Below are 21,177 nucleotides of genomic sequence, written 5' to 3'. Positions count from 1 at the left end.
TTTTTTCTTCTGTTTCGACAACGCTCATTGATCCTTTTCTTTTCATTCTGACTCCTACCGCCTTGTTTCTATGTATTTTTATCCCGCACTTTTTTCCCATCAGCTGATGACTTTCTCTATAAGCATGCATGCATTGTGTTTCCTGAGTGTTAAGCCATGTTTAGAAGAGGAGCAGGGACATGAGTTCTCCAGCACCCCCTACAGGCCGCATGATGAACAAGACCATGCAGACTCAGAGTAGCACCCACATGACCTCAGACACGGCTAACATCTCCATGTTGTTCTCCCTGCGACTCTGATCAGTGGTAGCTCCAGTAACAACCTTGTCTATCCAGGTTCTCATCCCAAATTCCACTCAGTGGCACAGACACGCAGTTCATTTCACACAGGCGGAGTGAAACTGTGGCGAGATAAGACGCGGCAGGTCTGAAGGTTTGTTGTCAGAGGAGACGAGAGGGAAAACAGGACGCATTATCTGTCGTTTGTGACAGATATAATGGGAGTAGCGCTGGCAAGACGGTGAGAGTTCTGGCCTCGGGCGGCAGCCCGCCGTCGGATGGAGCGAGCGGCTGCGAAGCCAGCATCCACAGTGATAAAGTGCAGCCCGCCCTCGTCTCCACGGTGACGCTGAACACACTGTCGTGGCCATTTTGTGTTAATCTCACAAAGTGTTGCATTTGAGTCACTAGCTTTGGTGGTGAACATGAGCGGCAATAAGGTGGCGTACCATCAGAGCCAAGTCAAGCGAGTCCTGTCAGAGTCCAGGGTGTAAATCCAGAGGTTGGAGGTCCAACAAGGCCAAGGGCTTCAGAAAAAAAACAGCTCCAGGGTGTGTCCTGGGTTCTAGGTGCATGATGTGGTACTTGAGCTACAGTTGGCAGCTGTGGCTCGGCCTAAAGTCGAGGGCAGGACGTCACTGGAGCAAAATGATGCTCTGAAACAATGTGATCAGAAAACCAGGGACACAGGCACCAAGCCGACGGGGTGGAGGTGACTTGACGACCAGGAAAGGTGATCACAGAGCGAGTGCTAGGCTTCCAATGGAAGGGTTTTAACGCTCGGAGCAGGAGTCAGAGTCAGGACAGTGGGAAGGTGGTGTGGCATCAGCGAGAAGAGGCTTGAGCCAGGTTCATCTGGGTGAAGGATCCTGGGTGGAACCCCAGCAAGGCCCGGCCTCCGAGGTCAGCCTCCGATCCATCACTCCAGAGGACAACAGCGCTCCAACTGCGCGTCAGACTGCGGTTTTGGACGATGTCCGAGGGACACTCCTGGATGCTCATTCCAGCAGCAGTATCGCATGGCGTCCGCCGTCAGATGGTTGTTTTGGTGTCGGTCAAGTGGACGCGAGTTTGGCTGACCCCGGGTCAGTCAGCAGCATCGCGGCATTTTCTTGATGGGGAACCAAGGCGACAGGAGGAAGCCCAACCATGACACTTATCAAAAGTGAAGCCCCCATCTGCACTGGTGTCTCCCCACCAAACACACACACACACACACACACACACACACACAGGCAGCAACACGCGGGGCACTAATCTCTAGTGACAGTGCTCACATTCGTTGAGGCCCCTCAGTGTTGCCGCACGTCATTGACCATAAAGAAAACATACTCTGGTGCAGGAGACCCACCGCAGGTCCAACACCAGAAGCAGCATCAGACTGGAGTGTGGGACGGAGAAGACACGTCTGCGGGTCGGGTCACGGCCCTGACATTTGGGGCCAAGTCACAGACTAATTTGGCAGCGGTTCACGGCTTGAACACAGAGTGTCGTGCGGTTGTGGTTTGGGACATCGAAACGCCCGAGTGGTATCAGAGTCCAAGGTTCAGTTTGTTTGTGAGCTGCTGGAACTATGCTAACATGCTAGCAGCACCTCCATCACCAGCTGGCCGCCACCCTCTCACGGCCTCCTCGACATCAGCAGCTGCAGCTCCTGGTTCAGTCACCAAGCGGAACAACACACAGTCATGGAGCCAAACACAGGCGAGCGTGCGCACAACAGCGATTAACAACGCCTCGAAACGTCCTGTCAAAATGCAACACTGACAGCGAACTCTGTGACACTGTCAGTGACGTCGCACTCACACAGACCAGGGTCAGTATGTCCACACCAGAGTTGTGGAATCTACTTTTAAGCTCCAACTCTCTGCTCAGCTGCAGCGAATGACCAGGCAGTGATGGATGCGAAACTGAGGGAGAAGCAGGAGCTGCAACACAAGTCCTTGCGTAGTAAAGACGTGTCTTCATAATGAACAAAGAGAGGGGTGATGAGGCAGGAGAAGGGGGCTCAGGAGGTGCTGGACGGCAGCCACAGGCGGGCACGTCTCCTCCAGCTCGTCGCCCCCTGGAGGTGAATGTGGGCGAACACTCAGTGCGGCTCAGACTCACTCCGAGTGGCGCGGTCCGGAGCCGCGGGCTGCAGAGGAAGCTCCGAAAACAAGACGCAGATGTGAGTGCGGAGGACGGCGCTAGAAAACACCGTCTCCACTCACGACCGCGGGTTTAAATATGTATTTACCGACACTGGAGGGATTCCAGGGGAAACAGATGGCAAACTCCTGTCATTTCAGGCAAAAAGCTGCAAAATGAGCGACTCATTATCATGAAATCACTTTTTAATTTGAGCTGAGACGAGCGGCTTTTTTGGCGGCGATAAAGTGGGACGGCGCAGACGCGGCCTGTAACTTGAACAGGAAGCGCGGGCGTGCGCCGGCGCGGAGCTCGGCTGACAAAGTCTTGCTGCTACTTTGCGTTTGGTTAATGAACTAATTACCGAGGATGTCTGAGGGCGAGCCTGTCTGTCAGTGTATCAGTAATTATTTTCATCCTTCTAATGAGACCCACACGAGCACGCGCTCACACGGGGAGGAACTTTCACGCCAAACTCGTGTGATCCTCGGTGACAGGAACCAGCCTCTTGCCGCAGCGCGCCACCAACTCAACCTGCAGCCGCCAGCGTGACGCTGCAGGACGGGACGCGCTCCTCTGCTCTGCTCTCTCGTGTCACTCTCTTCACTCCCTCTCTACATTGCTGCCATCCCCACTGGGCCTGCAAAATATAAATCACAAGCTTTTAGCTAAGAATTGATGTCACCATTCTCTGCCACGATTTTTTTATTGCACACATAAGCTATAACAAAACAAAGTCATAGCACCAAACAGATTTTTTTTTGTCAAAATGGTCTATAAACAAAGGACTCAATGAAAGAAAAAGAAAAACATTCAACAGGTCATACATTTTGTAAAATAAATGCCCGTAAATAAAAAATATATGTCAATGATAAAAAAAATAAGGCAATGGCAAGAAAGAAAGAACTATATCTTTTGCTATGGGGAAAGCAATTGCCTCTGTTATTTCTTCACTCCGACTGGAGTAATGTGGATACAGCCTCCGCAATAGTTGCCTGATTCGTTCAAGGACTTTCAGACAGCTTTCCTTGGACAGCTACGTCAAATGGCACTTTGTGGTGACTTCTGAGGTGCTAATAGAGATTTATAGCGTTACCTTGCGGTGCTGCGACAAGTGAGAAAAACTGAAAGACTGAAAAACACAGCCACACAACCGAAGGTATTTTCAATAGGTATTTTCAGACCTATTGGTGGGCTGATTCTGGGAACTAGTTCCCGGTTTGTCATCCATATTCCTTCAGTTTCTATCCTGTCGGCGAGCGATCCAATCACTACTGCCTTCCCGTCACCAGTGAAACACCTGACAACAAGGCGCGTCGTCATTGGCTGAAGGTCAAGCCATGAGCATGGTGGCAACTGAAGAAAGTAGCATTTCTGATGCAAATCCAGTCGTCTGCAAATGAAATGCGAATCAAAATGAATTGAAAATTAAATGAATTGCGATTTTTAAAAATGATTTATCGTGCAGGCCTAGTCCCCACCCAACTCATTATCAAACATTATGATTCACTGAAAAATTTCAATTTTCAATTGCTTCAACACAGAATTTTTAATGATAAATAAATGGAATACATTTACTGTTTTTAAAAAAGATTTTTTTGAGGAGTTATCTTGTTGTCAGTGTCAACTTTTCTTGACTTATTTGCCAAATATTTTCACCATAACAAAACTAAGGGTCAAACTATGCATTGATATTTTAAGTCTTGGGCTGTGTCCCATTCCCACTATGTTGCGGTGATAAATGTGTCAGAGGTGTGAGGATGCTAACGTTAGCCTGGATGCTAGCCCACTGTTGTTTGTTCAGAAGAAATCCAAACCTACTGTTGAACATCCATGTTGCATTGTTCATGTTGTGGAGCATTTGGCTGGCTGACGTGTGACGCCAGAGAAAGTCAACACAGGGAAGAGTGGTCCTGGCTACTAGCATGTCCCTGTTGTCCTGTCCAACATTGTTGTGAAATCAAGTCCTTTGGTCTCCTGAACATCTCTCCACACTTCATCTTCCCACTTGGTTTCAAGTCAGCTCCGGAGCTCCCTGGGTTTGAAGGGATCATTTCAAGTGGTGAACGGCCAGTGAGGAGGGGTGGGGCACGTGAGGCGCAGAGCCACCCCGGGTCAGGGGGAGAGATGGGACACAGCCTTAATGATTATCCGCCAACTTTTAAAATAGACTGTAATCAACATTGTTTGAAACTTCTTGCAAAATTGTGTTTTTAAATACACTTAATTCAAATTTCATTAACTATTTCATTTTGGGTATTAAAGCATATTTCACAAAACCATTGTATTTTTTTATCCTGTTTAATAAAAACATTGAAATCATCTTTAATAGGATTAGATTTTTACCATTTTTCTCGAGATGATTTTCTTGAGAAAAGTTATTTAGAAGAGGATGAAAAGGTCCCAGGCAATTTGAAGAGCTAGTGCAGTCAGCCTGGGATCAACAATGACCCGAGCCAGTCAATGAGCCACGATGAGTAAAGCTCCAGTGCCGCTCTGCGTCTCGCTCAGAGACTCTCCTTCCATCCGTTGCACATGTGCGCTGCGCTGCCCCACCATCAAGGACTTGTTTTGCTCTCTTTCCCCCTCTCACTCGCTCCTCTGTCCAATTTCCCCATGGCGGGCAGGATAACAACTATCGACTCTGACTCGCCACCTTTACCTCTCTGTTTCAAACCCCACAAGTGTAAAACACTGCAATACGAGCAAGCGTCACAAAGTCTTCTCTTCACAGGCAAGTCGTGAAGAAGACAACGCAGATCAGGGGTTTCTCCTCTGTGGTCACCAGCTTTTTTTAACATTACAATTTTGTAAGATGTGTAATTCTAGAATACGACCTAAGAGAAAGGGGAAGGGAGACGTGCAGTTGAGCGGGGTCTGAACAAGTGAGGTGTCCAGCCAGGAGGAATCCCCAGGGCAGACTCAGACGAGATCATGGCTTCTGACCTAACACACATATTTCTGGGGAGAGGGACATGTGGGCCTTTTCGCTACAGATGCTGCCCCCTCAATCTTGCGGAAACTGGATGTAAAATACAACCAAAATCCTCAATCTGACGCGGGTCAGTGGGGTTCTCAGTCTTGAGGGCAGTTCTTCTCTCTCCTGTTTCGTCAGGTCTATCTGGTAACGTGACATTTAAAACAGTCCGCCCCCCCCTGCCCGGCGCTGCATGGCAGAGTGGGACGCCTGGTGAGGTCTGCGGCAGGTCGAGCCCTGACAGGGAGGGAGGGAGGAGATGGGAGAGCCTGGCTCCGCGGCCGCGTGGCACATTTCATCTGAAGAAGCCAACTTTGGTAAACAAGCAGGACTAATGAGGGCGATGAACGCACACATATACACAACTGAACGTCTGAGCATTTGGAGGCCCCGGGGCCCCGAGGCCAGAGCAGCCCAGATACCTGATGGGAGCCGGGACATCAAAGCTGCAGGATTAGAGCGAGCAGAGAGGAGAGAGCGCCGCGGGGAGGAAATGCTAACTTATTATCCGCTTCCCAGCTAATCCTGTTATCTACAGAATATAGCTGTGTTTAACCCCCAACACACCTCCCTCTGACAACACACTCTCACACACTCTAGGCTCATCAGGGTCCCAGAGCGCCCCCTGGATCCACGTCCGACTCCTGAGAGAGCACACGGGTGCTAATGAGACCGAGACAGAGCCGAGCGCACCGTGGGCCTCCAGTCCAGTCGGGCTCTCACACAGGGTCAGGAGAGCCAACGTCCTGTGGGCGACCATTGGAGGTCCAGGGACCAGGACCAGCACCTGCGGCGCCGCAGCTCTGCATAACCGCTCGCATTTGTGCCGCTTGCTGTCACAGCTGATGGTACTTAGTAACAAAAACGCTACATTCCTCACACGTCACTTTGATGTCGGTATCAAAGTCCAATGTGTTTCCACCAGAACCAAAGCACGAATAAACAATGGTCCTGCCTTCAGCAGCAGAATGCTTTTCCCCACCACTGCATGTGGTCACTGGGGAGGCGAGGCTCGGCCCAGTGAGGACCACCAAAAACCTCCTGGAAGCGCTGGAGAATGTTGGCAAGGCTGCGGCGCTCAGACGCATCCGTTCCGTGACATTTCTGCTCCGTCCCTCGTCCTGACCCACAGCCAGACCAGGCGCCAACATGTGACCAGGTCATCGAGTCAGAGCTGCTGTTTTCACTCGCACGCTTCAGTCACTCGAGTCTGTGCTGGGGAGTAGGACGCTCAGACCGGGTCCCACCATGGCCAACCCCGAGCCCACACCTCTCATGTTGTTCCGACTTGGGCCAGTGGGGACTATTGTTCTGGTCATTTTGACTGTGGACACGGAGAAATTATTTCACACTAAAGAGTCTGGGAACAGGAATCGCTGAAGATACAGACTCAGTCTGTCGGAGCGAATCCGAAGTCTGCAAACTAGTCGTACACATGGCAGTGAGGGAAGACGCAACTGAACAGGAGAGTGGAAACCACTTGTCCTCTCCGCTCCACGCACCAAAGCTTTATTTAAGGGCCGGTGAGTGCAGTGACGCGGCAACGCACCAATGGCGAGTACTGGAACAGAAGCAGCAACCAGGGAGCTCACGAGTGAAATCCTCATTAGGCTAATCAGCGCTAAACTAATTGGGAGTCATGGACCCTCCTATCTGCTAATTCTGAGGGAAAGGCGAGTTTCACCAGCAGAGGGAGGAGAGAGTGAGAGGAAACCGGAGCGAGGTAAAGAGAGATGAAGCCTAATTAAGAGTGCTGGGATTTATGCAAATGAGACGGTGCTGATATGGTAATCGGAGCCTGCAGGGCCGTGACAGCGTGCGTGCGCGCGTGCGCGTGAGAGAGAGAGAGAGAGAGGGAGAGACAGCTGGCTGTGAGGAAGGTCAGAGCCAATCACACCCTCGCTCTAATGCACACTGCCCTCTGGTCAGTCAGCCTTCCCTCTCTCTCTGTCGGTCTGTCTGTGGGTGTCTCTCGCCCGCTCATGCCGGTCCTCCCCCCGCTCCGCACCACTGTTCATGGTGATGCATCACGACACACACACACACATGCGCACTACCATGATGCTGAGGTGTCTGGGACCCGACCTGGACCAGGAGGAGCCCAGCATCCATCCATCCCACCTGTCAAGCCACGCCCATAAAAGCCCGTTCTCTCTTCTAAAGCAGCTCAGCCTTCCCACCTGGTCTGGCTCGTCCAGTTCACTGCAGCTAACGCTCGTGAAATCCTCAACCACCACTTCACTCAGACGCTTTGTGTCGACCACACAGGAGGAGGTGAACCTGGAGTGGTGTTGGTACATCTGAGGCGCGCACACACACACTCTCAGGGCCATGCGCTCGTATCAACACATCTCAATGTAATCCTGTTAACAGAGTGTCCCAAATGACGAAATTAATCAGAGACTCACTATCTGCTTCATCTCCAGGACGCTTTGATGTCTCACATCAACACGCTTCCCCACACACACACACACACACACCCAGCACAGCTGGTGTGGAACAGTGGTCTGGCTGAGGAATGGCTTCACCTCCTCAGATGAGGCAGCCTCAAACCCGTGAAGAGGCCTGTGAGATGCTATCGCTCCCAGCCCGAGGGGGAACACACTCACACACACACACTGGTGTGGAGTCAGACAGACACATTGTTTCACTACAAAAACACAAGCTACAGTCATTTTTTTCATGATCAATAAATGGAACACATTTCATTTTTTTCTACAGACTTAATTGCCATCTTGTCATCGCTGTCAGTTTTTGTGAACTTGTTTCTTCAAATACTTCAAGTTAAACTATGGATTGATATCGAGTCGTCAGTCAACATTTAACATTTGAAAAACTTTAAAAACTGCAAAATTGTATTTTCAAATACACATTCACAATATATATTTAATTCCATTAAAGTTTTCTTTTTATCTCGTTTAATAGAATATTGAAATAATCTTTAATAGGATTTGGGTTGTTCTTCTGTTTTTTTTTACCATATTTAGAAGAGGATCAAACGGTCCGGGGCTATTTGAAGTGTTAGCCTGCGAGCCTGGGATCAACACAATGACCCAGTCAATGAACCATAGAGTTGAACATTTCTGGACTATAGAGGGCGCCTGGACAATTCAGAGCTCAGACTTATTTCACAAGACAATGGATGATGGCAATAACTATAACTGTGAAACCCTGCTCATCGCATAACCCAGTGTCCCCTCACACCAGAACTGGAACTAAAGATACCAGAACTCTAATATTAGAGGACATTTTGAGCTCATTCATTCAGCAATCTAGAGACTGCATTACAAAGCTTGGTTGTTAATAACCAATCAATCTGATGTCCCAGTGCCCTCACTCTCGAACGAGATCCAAAAATGGAAAGACAAATCTGTAATTTGGTCATATTTTGAAGTTGCTCAGATGAGGTTAACCTAATCTTGATCTAATTGATAGACCCAATTATGATGCAAAACTCTCAAAAACAAGCGTCCCTTCACTCTAGAACAAGACTTGATATGTCATCATGACTTTTTTTTTTAAACAAGTCTATATCAAATGTAATTACAATGTATATGATGAGACTGAAATAAACCTTCATTCATGAACAGAGACCTAAATATCAAGCTACTCTGTGCTCCATTTAAACTCACACTTTTGAGTCCCCTCACTCAGGAACAAGACCAATACTGACAACTGAGTCTCCGTCTCAGGCAGCTGTGGGATGTGACTTCCTTCATCCCGGCGTACAGCACCAGCACTTCTGTTGTTCTTCATCTCACACTCGCGTCTCGCGTCTCCCCTCACTCCAGAGCAAGAGCGACTTCAGTCGCAGTCAGAGCTCCCACCACATCCATCCCTATGTCCCTTCACTCTGGAACAAGACCACCCACACAGGAGCCCCTCAGCTTGGGGCAGGCTTTTCTGTCTCATATAATCACACCAAACTAGCTTGCCGTCAAATTATCGGCCATTACGGAAGCTAGTTAGCACATCGCCTGATGCTAATAAATCTTGTGGCTAATTTGTGCCTTGATTAAGAAGTGTTGGCGTGATGCTGGTGAGCCAAAACCACCATTAAAATAATGAAAGCAATAAAAGCAACAACAACAACAACAACAATAACAAAACCTTTGGAAAACATTTCATAAACCATCAGCAGCCAATTAGAGGAGCAGCAACAGCGGCTGTGAGAGTGTGTGTGTGTTGGGTATTAGAGCGTTCCAGCGCCTGGCCCGGCTGTGCCCCCCAGGCCCGACCTTCTAATCATTATCTGTCTGTCTTATTACGCTCCAAACCGGGCCACTCTTAAATAAAATATGCAAAGGTTTCTTAAATGATGACCCGAGGCTGCGCGCGCCGCCGCTGCTCCTACATGCTGTTAATCTGAGAAATGCAAATTCCCTTCATCTCGCGCTCGCCTTTATTAACTTTTTTGAATTTAAAATTCCACGAACAATGAGTTCTGTCAGCTTCTGAAATTATATTTTCTCTCCTCTTTTTATGTGCGCACGGAAGCGAGTTTGGAGCATGAAATCACCAGGGGAAATACGAGCGGTTTCATCTCCGCCGCGCCTTTTAATTGGCTGCTTTGCAATTATTAGTTTTTGCAGCTCAAGTTTTTTTTTCCTTCTTGTTACTGTTACTGTTTTTCAAAGTGGCGGCTCATAACAGGGTTTTATTTTGGCGGCGCGTGTGTAGTTCCCCGACGCGCCTGATTGGACGGCGGAGTCATGTGACGTGAAATCCAGCAGCCCGGTCGTCACGATTCACCAAATCTGTTTTACATTTAACACTTAAAATACATTTTAACCTGCAGATTTCACAGCCAGCTGAAACCAATTTGTCCTTCTTCCTCCCTCCTTTCTGCTCCTGCTCCGTGTCCAATGTTCCCCCTTTCAGCAGAACTTTGGTTGGGTCTGTCTGGCTTTTATTCACAGAACCGGCTTTTCTCCACAATTCTGCCCCGAACCAAAAGAGACGCTCCAACGTTCACTGATATTTGTACTCTCAGATTCTTTTACAAGAAACCATATTCACCCATCATCAGCATGATTATTATGGTTACTACTATATTATTGTTATCATCTTCATTGTAGTAGAGCTAGCAGTACCAGTTGAACTCACGAGAAAGGCAGTAGTAGGAGTAGCAGATATATTACTAGCCGTTACTGGTAGCAGCAGAAGTAGTAAGGTAGAAACGAAGTAGTAGTGGTAGTAGCTGCAGCAGTCCTGCGAGTCAGGAGGTGGAGATGGTGGGGTTTGTGTACAAAGCAGAGGCTAAAGTCTTCCTGGCAGACTTCTTAGAGAAACATAACGGAGCAGGAGGACTGCACCCTCAAACCACGTCCTGCTCAGCAGCACTAATGTAGGAGGGGATGAGCAGGCGGACGCTTCACTTGCTGCAGATAATGAGTCTGAACTCATGTTGATCAGAGAGAAGGGCGTCGGAGGACGAGGACTCGCGCGCCTTCCACCAGTCGGGACAGAGTTCTGTCTGAGCTGGGAATACAGCCGTCACAGTCGCCACCCAGCCAGAACATTATGACCACCTCGATCCACAGCTTGAAGGAGATGCGCCACTACAGTCTGCTTTATAAGGACCGACAGTAAACTGAAGTAAGCACCAGCAAATCAAGCATTACATGTCAAGTGGGTTGCACAGAACAAGCAGTTAATACGGGACCTAACCTGGCATTTGGACACACACGTGCACCTTCACACAAGTGAGTGAGTGTGATAGATTATTGTAATGTTGTGTGGAGGAGCAATTGATTAGAGCTGTCAGATTATAGCCACATGAGGAGCACCTTGTGACACACACAAGCAAACATTGACACACACACACAAAGTATTTCTTACTTTGTGATATTGTTGTCATTGAATAATTTAATGATTTTATCACCAGCAACCACAACAAATGACTTAATTATGCTAATCCGTGTGTGTGCATGCGTGTGTGTGTGTGCATGTGTGTGTGCGCGTGTCAGCAGGATTGACAGGAGCCTACGGGCCTCGGTACTGAAACGCTGATCTGGAATTTCACATCCTTATCCCAAAAAGCCTGAGGACACACACACACACACAGACAGACTCTTTTCCTCCCTCACTCTCTCCTGCTAACACACGCACACACACATACACACACCCGGGGTGGAGAGAAAATCACAAACACACACACACAAGCAGTGGCGAGTGTGGACACAGAAACACAAACATGCACAATAGAAAGGAAGACAGGATCAATAACACACAACAGTCAAGTCAACACAAGGTGATCAAAATGTGTGTCTGTGTCATGACACGGTAATCACACCACACACACGAATGATCGACAGATACACCAACGTAAAGCACGCTGAAGAAATGAACATAAAAACGAAAAAAAAGGTCAGAGCACAAACACACAGCAACCAAAATGTCAAGAAGAAGCGGCAAAATAAGACCCAACACAGCGGTATAACTAATGAATGGGACAAGCAAAGAAAGCGACACACGTCATCACACACTGACGTATAAAAACACACGTGACAACACACACGTGGATGTGCGTGGTGGTCGTAATGTTATGGCTCACCAGGGTAAGTCATGAAAGGAGCATCTGACAGATGGAGTGTGCATGCATCCACCTGTGGAGACAGGTGTGCATGCTCGTTGCTTCCCATCCACAGGTGCAGCACCTCGGATCAGAACCGCCTGTTTCGGGCCGCCAGCACGCCTTAATGTGAAGCAGCTCCACTGAATCCGCCCCAGCTTCTTCTCCACACCTCATGAATGCCATTTCCCATCCTGCCCTGCTCCAGGCAGCCGGTGTGAGGGTGAGAGGTGGGGTGGAGGGGGGCGCCTGCTCTTTGTCTCCCGCTCTAATGCCTTCACACACCTCACCTTAATTACTGACACACATTTTGGCAACAAACACACCCTTAATTGAAACATTTAATTAGCATTAAAGCTAACAGTAATTAACACCTTTTCTCCGGCACGGCCGCGGAGCCCGATTCAGATTCTATTAAGAGCGGCTGTGTGTGTGTGTGTGTGTGTGTGTGTGTGTGTGTGTCAGAAATGGTTCAGCAAAGCGTTTGATTGGTGCTATCTAAAGTTGTGCGTTTCATTTTTGTGTATAATTGTGTTTGCGAGTGCCACTGTGTGGGTTAAATGCTTGCGTGAAAATGTGTGTAAATGTTCACCAGTATGCAAATCTGTGTGTGTCTTCGAAAGTGGATGTGCATGAGCCACAAGCTTTGAGAAAGAGTTTCTTTGTGCGCGTGTGTGCGTGCGTGTGTGTGTCAGGGCCTCAGGTAAGCAGCCTCCATGAGGAGTCAAGCATCAAGGCCAGACCTGCTGAGAGCCAAAGGGAGAAGAAGAAGAGACGTCTGCGGAGGGAGGAGAGGAAAAGAGAGGGGGAGGTCAAGTTTGAAGGGAAGAGAGGGAGAAAGAAAAGAGATGGAGACACAGAGGAGAGGAGAGAGAGATGGAGGGATGAGAGGAAGAGAATGAGGAGAGAGAAGGGGAAGTGATAAAGTAAACCGAGGGGAGAGATTTGAACCAAGAGGGATGAGAAGACGAGGAGAGAAAGGGATGGAGAGAGGCGAGGAGGTAGCAGAAGAGCAATATGAGGAGGACAGAGAAAGGAGAGGAAGCAAAGGCTGGTGGGACAAAAAGGTGGAGATGAAGTGATGGAGAGAATAGAGGAAGTGGGAGATGATCATGGAAAGGAGAGAAAGAGATAGAGGAGCAACAGAGGAGTGAGGAAAGGGAGAGAGAACAGGAAGTGCAGGAGGATGGAGAGAATAAGTGACAGAGGAGTAGAGGGGTGCAACGGTGAGACTGAGAGAAGAAAACCTCACTAAGATAAACGTGTGTGTGTGTGTGTGGGGCCTGCTGCAGCAGCAGAAGCAGGGGCCTGGATTAGCGGCTCTCCAGGGCTGCGGGGCAGGATTAGCGGGCCGCGGCGCTGTCTGACGTCGCTGCTGCCGCACTAATGGTGTTATTAATAGTCGGCTCAGAAATTCATTAAAAACTCCATTAAAATAAACGTGTTTTACATTCGACCGCCCTGGGGAGGAGGGAACGGGAGGGGGGGCGCTCACGTCGGCCCAGAAAACAGACAAACACTTGAAGGAGATAACGGAGAAAAGCAACAGAACATCTGACCGAGGAAGGTGAGGCAGGTCACTTCCTGCGAGGAACCGCCAAAATAAAGGCTGCGCAGTCAGACTCCTGCGTGGAAGCAGATTTCACCGGTTTAACTGAGTTCACGTCTTGGTCATGACAGAGGCGAGCAACAACTGCTTCAGCTGAGGCCTCTCGGCAGGTGAAATGCAATTCCCATTCTGTACTGCAACGACTGAAGCAGCTGCATATGATTATGTTGGACGTTTAATTTTGAACACACAGAGCTGATTTGACAGCAGGACACCCAGGTGAAACCCTAGATTTGGTACAACACCACGCAAAAGCCTTTTTTCGGAAAGAGTAGCAGCAGCTGAGCATCTCAAAGTTCATCCAGTCCAAAATCTCTGACAAAAGCAGCTATCCTGGCGGTGAACCCCTCATGTGCTCCTTCATACATCAGACTTCAGAAAGAGCAACACAGAAACAGTAAACCTCTGCTGAGCATCGGACCACAAGCTTTGAAGGGCAACTCTCTCCCTGTCACCGACAGACCGGCCCTCACAGAAAGCCTTCATCCAAACTGATCCAGGATCTGCAGCTGGACAACAACTAGAGCTAGCCTGAAGGTCAGACACCTGGAGGGGTCCAGCTGGAGCAGATCAAAATCATCACATGAAGAAGATTGGATTAAATTAAACACTATAGGAATCCAAGACCTAACTTGGAACCAGTCAAAGTTCAAATAAATACAGTCAGAGAATGTGTATTAATATCTACAAATGAGAAAAGTGTAACAGCACCAGAAAACAGCAAGAACATGAGCGCACCATCAGATGTGGAACCTTTCAATGTTTTTTGTTTTTTTACAGGATAGAAGGAAATCTGTTTCTTTGGGTCGGTGGGAGTCATCACTGTCATGATCAGAGAAGCTCCTTTCACTTCAGGAAACCTTCTTCTGTCATTGTCCGTAGTTCAAGCGTCTTGGAGCCCTCAACACCACTGACGTGGAAACAGACCAACGCTTCCTGGGACGGACACAAACGCCCAAACTAGCTGCGCTTCAGCTGAGGTGCTGTGTGAACATGAAAGCGTCTGCTCGTCCTCTTGGAGGGTGAATCGCTGCAGAGTTATTATCTGACGCAGCGAGAGGATGAGGAGCAGGAGGTCAGAGGTCAGGAGGCTCTGCTTTGTGTACGCCCAAGGGAGCAAATCAGATTAGCAACAATAGCAGCTACGTGCACACACACGCACACAAAGAGAGCGGGGGCCTCTCGGCACCCTGCGGGGGTCAAATAAATATTCGCGAAGGGTCAGAAGGTTGATAATTGTTCCAGTAAAGACCCGACACGCTCAAATAAAACACACACACACACACACACACACACACACACACACACACACACACACACACACACACACACACACACACACACACACACACACACACACACACACACACACACACACACACACACACACACACACACACACACACACACCTGTCAACTTCCAGCCAATCCCATGTCACCTGATGGCCCATAGACTGAGCCTGCAGGTCATGTGACATGACGGAACGAAACGGTACATCAGTAGAGGGCGCCACCTTCCCTCAGAGCCACATAACGGATGAATAATGGCTGCAGAATAATACTAAATTAACATATGCTAACATCGTGAGGCAAAATATCTGAAACGTTATGTGACTTGCATGGCTCAAATATCATGTGTAATTACCACCAATAAGCAAATGTTAAAATGAACTTTTCAAAATAAATATCAGATATAACCTTCACAATCTAGACAACACGGCTGAAAATAAAAATCTATCCAAAATAGAAAAAAACAATTTAATAAAATGTCAACATAAAGAATAAAAGTGATTAATAATCAACTGAGAAGTTTAAGTTAGAAAAATACAGAAAAAACAAGGAAATGATGGCAAATAAATATAGGAATAACAGAAATATTAAAAAATAATAATAATACAATAAAATGGAATTAATGAATAATAATCCTAATAATAAAGAGGGAGTGAATAATGCATCATTGGTTGAACTGACCACAAGACACTGAAAAGAGCGGTCTGTCAGCTCCCCAAGTTTCTCCACCTGAACTTCCCCCATCAGGTCCTGCAGCTCAAGGTGTGCGAGATTATGAATATGTCAGCAAAGATAATCCGGAAAAAAAAGAAAATGCAACTGAGTGAATTTGGGCGCGCGCATGAGGGCGCCCCCCCCGCTGTGGAGAGAAAGAACCAGCAAACAGTCAGCAACATTGGCACTCGCAGCAAACATCAAACACCATCAAACGCACGCCACACTTTGATCTGCGCTGCTCCGCGGGACACCGCCATCTTTGGAAAATCCTCCAAATGTAAATGAATTTACTACACAACCAGCTCCGGAGGCGGCGAGCGTCGCGGGGTTACACCAAAACTCCCAGACGACTGGTGCCGAGCTGCCACATGTGATTGACTCCTACATCACTCCTGAGCAGAAGTGCTGCCTCCAGAGAGGACTTCCTTCCACCGAGGCCGCGGCGTTGTTACAGGAGACAACGGCAAATCATACATTTAATTCCAGTCACATTTGTGATGACTGGGGAAGATGAGGTTACACAGACCTGTATCTGCGCCTCACGTGGAGACAGGATCTTGCACTCAAGTGAGGGGAGATCAGTGAGTGAGATTGACGCAGAGTTACCCTCACGAAGATCGACACCGGCTCTGCTTGCTTCCCCAACTCTGCTGGCTTTGTTTCTGACTTCACTGGGTTTTGGATCAACTTCTGAGTTCTTGGTTGATCTTTCAGTGTTGTCCTCCACTCCCCCATCTCCATCCTTCTTGCTCCAACTGGGTCTCTCTTCTCCATGAGTGCAAACCATCTGTCTAGCCTAGCTTTGTCCCCCAACTTCTCCATCCTCTGAGTCTGACGCCTGAATCTCCCAACACGCATCATGGCAGGGACCTCCACTGTGCTGTAAAGCTCCACTCTGACATTGCAGGGGTCTCCACCCTGCCTGCACTCTCTTCTTCACCTCCCTCAGTTGCTTTTCTGAGTTAATTTCATTGTCAGTTGTCCATAGTCCTTTGGACCCTGATGCTGTTTCCAGACTCATTTCATGTCTTCCTTGTACTTCAGCTCTTTTCCAAACTCACCTGGCTTCAGTTCCTTTGACCTCACTGGGTTTCAAACCTCTATCTCAGCTCTCTGGGTCAGTTTAGCATTTTCCAAATATATAACTTTAAAGTTGCATTCTGTCGGGTTTCAGGTGTTTTTCGGCCTTCACAAGCTCCGTCAGCTCTGTCCTGATGTAGCTTGTCATTTCCTCTATTCAGCCGATTTCCTCTTCCGGGTTTGGTGGCTATCGAAGGGTCACTTGAGCAACATCTCAGAGGAATATTTCCGATTGAAGGGGGGCGACTGGAGGCGGGTGCTGACAGAGAAATGCTCGCTTTGACAACAGGTCCATGTGTCACTGAGGGCTTACTGAGAACGGCATCTTCATGACGTTGGACCAACAAGTCTTCCGTGCGATGACGTGGACAGTTGATGGCACTCTCTGACAAACATCACTCCAGTTCATCACCGGTGGCGAGAATTTGGTTGAAGAATGTTAGTCGGGCTGAGACATCAGTCCTGGAAGTCCCAGTCAGACTGACAAGCTTGTCTTTGCTCTGTCGGGGTAAAGAAGCCGACGCAAAGAAGAACCGGACTCCTCTTCACAGTGGAGACGTGGCGCGGCCCCGGCGCACGCCTGGAGGTCCTACAATCTTTTTACAATGTGTTGAAACAGAGCAATAAATCCGTTATCTTACAATCTAATCTCCGTGGCCTTTTCCAGGATTCCTCATAAACTTTTGGCGCCCCCATTAACGGGCCGATTGAATCAGAGCGCTTAATCTGCTTCCAGGTGAGGGGTCAGAAAATGAATGCTTTGAGATCCATCACGTTGACGGGAGCAGAGAAAACTGGGCGAGGGAGAGCGGCGGGGAAAAGGGCAGCGTCTCTTCCTCATAGGTCAATCGCAGCCAAGAGAGTCACTCATTCACTTTTTCCCCTCTCATTTTCCATTTAATATGGACATCCAATTAATGTGAGCGCGTCTGGCCCGGCCCGGATCTTCCTGAGTTATGGCCCATCACCCGCTCGGTTATGGCTCCACCAGAAAAGAGAGGATGACAAGGAGAGAAGGGTGAGGAGGAGGAGACACTGAGGAATGTTAGGAGATGAGAAGCGACCACACAAGTTCACTCATTCACCTGCTACAACTCCCTCCATTTTGAATGAAATCACAAGGTCACTGCATGGGAGTCATGGGGGGGGAGACGGACGGATGGATCTCTGCAGCACCTTCAGTCTCAGGAACTCATCAGTCCATGGTGAAGAAAGAGCTCAGTCCAAAGACAAGGCCCCTTCACATTAAGCGAAGATGGTTTAGGAGTAGGGATGCTCCCATCAGGGTTTTTGCTGCCTATCACCACTTTCATGAGCCCAGAAACTCTCCGTGCTCCGTCAAGTGGTGAAGCTTGAAATGGCGCGTTTCATTTGAAGGCGCTTCCCTGCGCAGCATTGTCCTGTGCAAGTGCTGCAGGATGCTAACTTTACATGACAGATTGAAAGAACTTTCACGGCAGACATGCTGCTGCCCAGCGAGCAGCAGGGAGGTCTCTTCTGCAGCTGCCCCCACCAGCTGACTACAACTTCAGTGACAGAAGACACGTGCATCACAAGTCTGCAGCTGGACCAACCAAGGAGCATCAATAGGGGATGGGTACAGGTGTGGGGATGGCTGTTGAGTGTGAGAGGCTGGATGAGATTGGAGCGACGGCGGTGCGTGTGTGTGTGTGTGTGTAAACAGCATTACAGCAGGCAGTGATATTAAAGCTGGACAGCGGCACCTTATTGTTGGAACACCAGGGATTTGTCATTGTAGTTGGTTATCCAATTAACATCAAGTAGGCCTGTGGCGACGCACGTGCGCGCGCACACGCACACGCACACACCTCTCTACATTCTTGACTTAGCCTTAACCTAGCGACTGCTGGAAAAGCTGTACGACTTTAGCTATCAGTACTCTGACGACCCAGACTCGCAGTGAATGTATCAGTGAGGTTTCATCAGATTTGTGTGTGTGTGTGTGTGTGTGGTGGTGCTGGGGGTTGGAGGAGTTTGGATGAACTTGTATAGCGGTACTTGTGGGGACCCATTCTGAGAAACACACCACATGGTGGGGACCTTTGCTATTAGCGGGTATTAGTGGGGACCTTTTCCCTCAATTTGAGCGTTCAAACACTAGAAAATAACAGGGTCACAGTTTGGTTCCCAATCCTGGCTCAGGTTAGTCATGTGTTCAGAGGGAGAGGCCGGGCAAAGGGAATGAAATGTCCCCAAAACAAATGAAAACATAACATGTGCATGTGTCTGTGCCAAGTCTTGACAGGCCACCTTCTTGTGAGAACATGCTGGCCTGTCCTCACAAGGTTTAGAGGGCAAAAAAGGTTCTCTATTATTCTGTATTAGGGGAGAGGCTGGGGAAAGGGTGATGACCATGAGTGGTCCCCACAAAAATAGCTTAACAAACGTGTGTGTGTGTGTGTGTGTGCGCGTGTCAATGCATGGCAGCAGCGCTGAGGTTTTTAAAGCCCTAATGTTTCCTGACATCCCACAGTTAAAGTATCACAGAGGCAGAATGATGCCGCTGGCTAGTGGGGAAGAGACTGCCTGGGGCCTTTCGCTCTGGGCAACAGCCTGTGTGTGTGTGTGTGTGTGTGTGTGTGTGTGTGTGTGTGTGCGGTTAAGCGGCCCTTCATCGTGCAATATTCTCTGTGTCATCGGCTTAAAGAGCTAAACAGGATGTCGGAGGAGGAAGACGAGGAAAGCTTTCACGGCCGACACAAAGCGTTAGCCCTTGTTTAGCGGCGGAGGAGAGGAAGAAAGAGGAGGAAGAGCCGCTTGTGAAGTCGGCTCTGATTATCTCATTACCTCCCTCGCTGGGAGCCGGCGAAGTGTGCGACGCCGTGTTTGTTGTGCTTCCCCGACATCATCAAGCTGCCTGCTAAATTATTCAGACGTTCCAGGCTCAGAAGTTTCAACAAATTGCTGCTTGGGTTTTAAGCAGCGACGGCACCACTGGGTCTGCGCCGGCCACTGCGGGCCAGCACTTAAGGTCTGATCCCCGCTTTATTAGCCAGCACTTTTCACGCCTTCAGCTCTCTTTAATGGCGCACTATGCTAACCGGGCCACAGCCAAGTTATTGGAGTCTTATCACGAGGAAAGCAGACTTCAGACATGTAGAATGGACATTGCACTGTGTAGTCTGTTCCTGATGGTAGCGACGCTGCTATTGGCTACTCATGAGTGCCACAGGCGGCATGACAAGCTCCGAGCCAGACTTGTCGCTGTGAATGTCCAAGTCATTGCCAGCACTCCAGCTGCTCCAGAGCGAAAGCATGTTTCAGTTGTACTAGGCTGCCATGCCGCCCCAGTACCCAGTTCTGATGCCACTTGAGAACTATGAGTGTTCATGCCAAGTTCCTGCCAATTGATTCCAGTCATACTCAGCGTCCAACCTCCAACACGTCCTGCTCAAGCCCCTCCCAGTTCTCATGCCACTGTACTTCTACACATCATGGATTCTGAGTACTAATGCCGCTCTGGTTCTATGGAGGGTGAGGTCCACATATTTGTGCCTCGGTCCACGCTAGTTCATGACACTCCAACCAAGTCATGCCGAAGATTCATGCCATCCAAGTTCTGCTCAATTTTCATGGTACACATGGTATATGAACTGCCGCCAATGAAGTTCTCCCGCCAGTGCCGGCGCATGACACTTGAGTGCAAGAAAGTGTGAGTAGAGTGCTGTTCGAGTCAGTGGTGTTGGGACTCATGCTCACGTCATTGGTCATGCCACAAGTTCATCTAAGAAGTTGTACAGAAAAATGTTTCCGTTTCTGGTGATGCGGCTCGTAGTTCCCACCAAGTGTACATGTGTTTGTACCGTTCAAATCCGACGGAATGTTCACGCATCGGTCGTCCGTCCTGTGGGCCGCACAAGATGAACAGCTTGTGGCGTGGTTGTCGTCATAATCCTACAATGAGAGGAGCAAGTGTTAGTATAGCACGAATCACCATGATCGGATTGGCTTTTAAATCAGGCGGAAGTCGTCGCTGAGAAACACACGCTTGTTGGTGGCCACCTTTGAATGGTTGTGTGTTCAAGTCCCCAGCGCCGCACCTCTGACCACACATTCTTTCCGTCACAATTAAAGCTCAACGTTTAGCTTTATTCCAGCATAAAAGCTCCGGAATGTGTCGCCAGCAGCAGGAGAGCGAGCGAGGAAGAGGAGGGTCGCGCTGGCCGCTGAATAATGGCGCCTAGTGTGAGTCGACACAACAGATGAAGTCATTTCACACTCGTCTGTGAATGAAATGAGAGCGGGCCGATAGCATCTTCCGCTTCTTGCCACTGGAGCTTTTGATCTTCCCGAGCAGCCGGGAAATGATCCTCTGTCCGAGTTTACAGCGAATCAGCGCCCACTATTCTCTGTCCCCGTTTTCTGTTTCCTCGTGGAAGAGCTGGAGGAGTTCAAAGCCGAGCGCTCACAGAGAGATGAGTTCCACCAGCGGAGAATCGACATTAGACTGCCGGAACATTCTCTGCCTCACGCTGGATGGAGCCGGGCCACTGTTAAAGAA

General features: G+C 48.9%; 1 long non-coding RNA gene across 1 annotated transcript in view; it reads right to left on the bottom strand.

The window, feature by feature from the left end:
• Positions 1 to 21,177, bottom strand: part of LOC128767857 (uncharacterized) — a 31,588-nt gene that overhangs the window by 8,407 nt on the left and 2,004 nt on the right. The window contains exon 2 of the long non-coding RNA XR_008416183.1: positions 20,480 to 20,570. This is a non-coding gene — a long non-coding RNA (uncharacterized LOC128767857). The remainder of the gene's footprint in view (positions 1 to 20,479; positions 20,571 to 21,177) is intronic.

Source organism: Synchiropus splendidus, chromosome 12 (assembly GCF_027744825.2).
Source record: "Synchiropus splendidus isolate RoL2022-P1 chromosome 12, RoL_Sspl_1.0, whole genome shotgun sequence".
Lineage (NCBI taxonomy): Eukaryota > Metazoa > Chordata > Actinopteri > Syngnathiformes > Callionymidae > Synchiropus > Synchiropus splendidus.
This window is presented reverse-complemented; position numbering and strand designations above follow the sequence as displayed.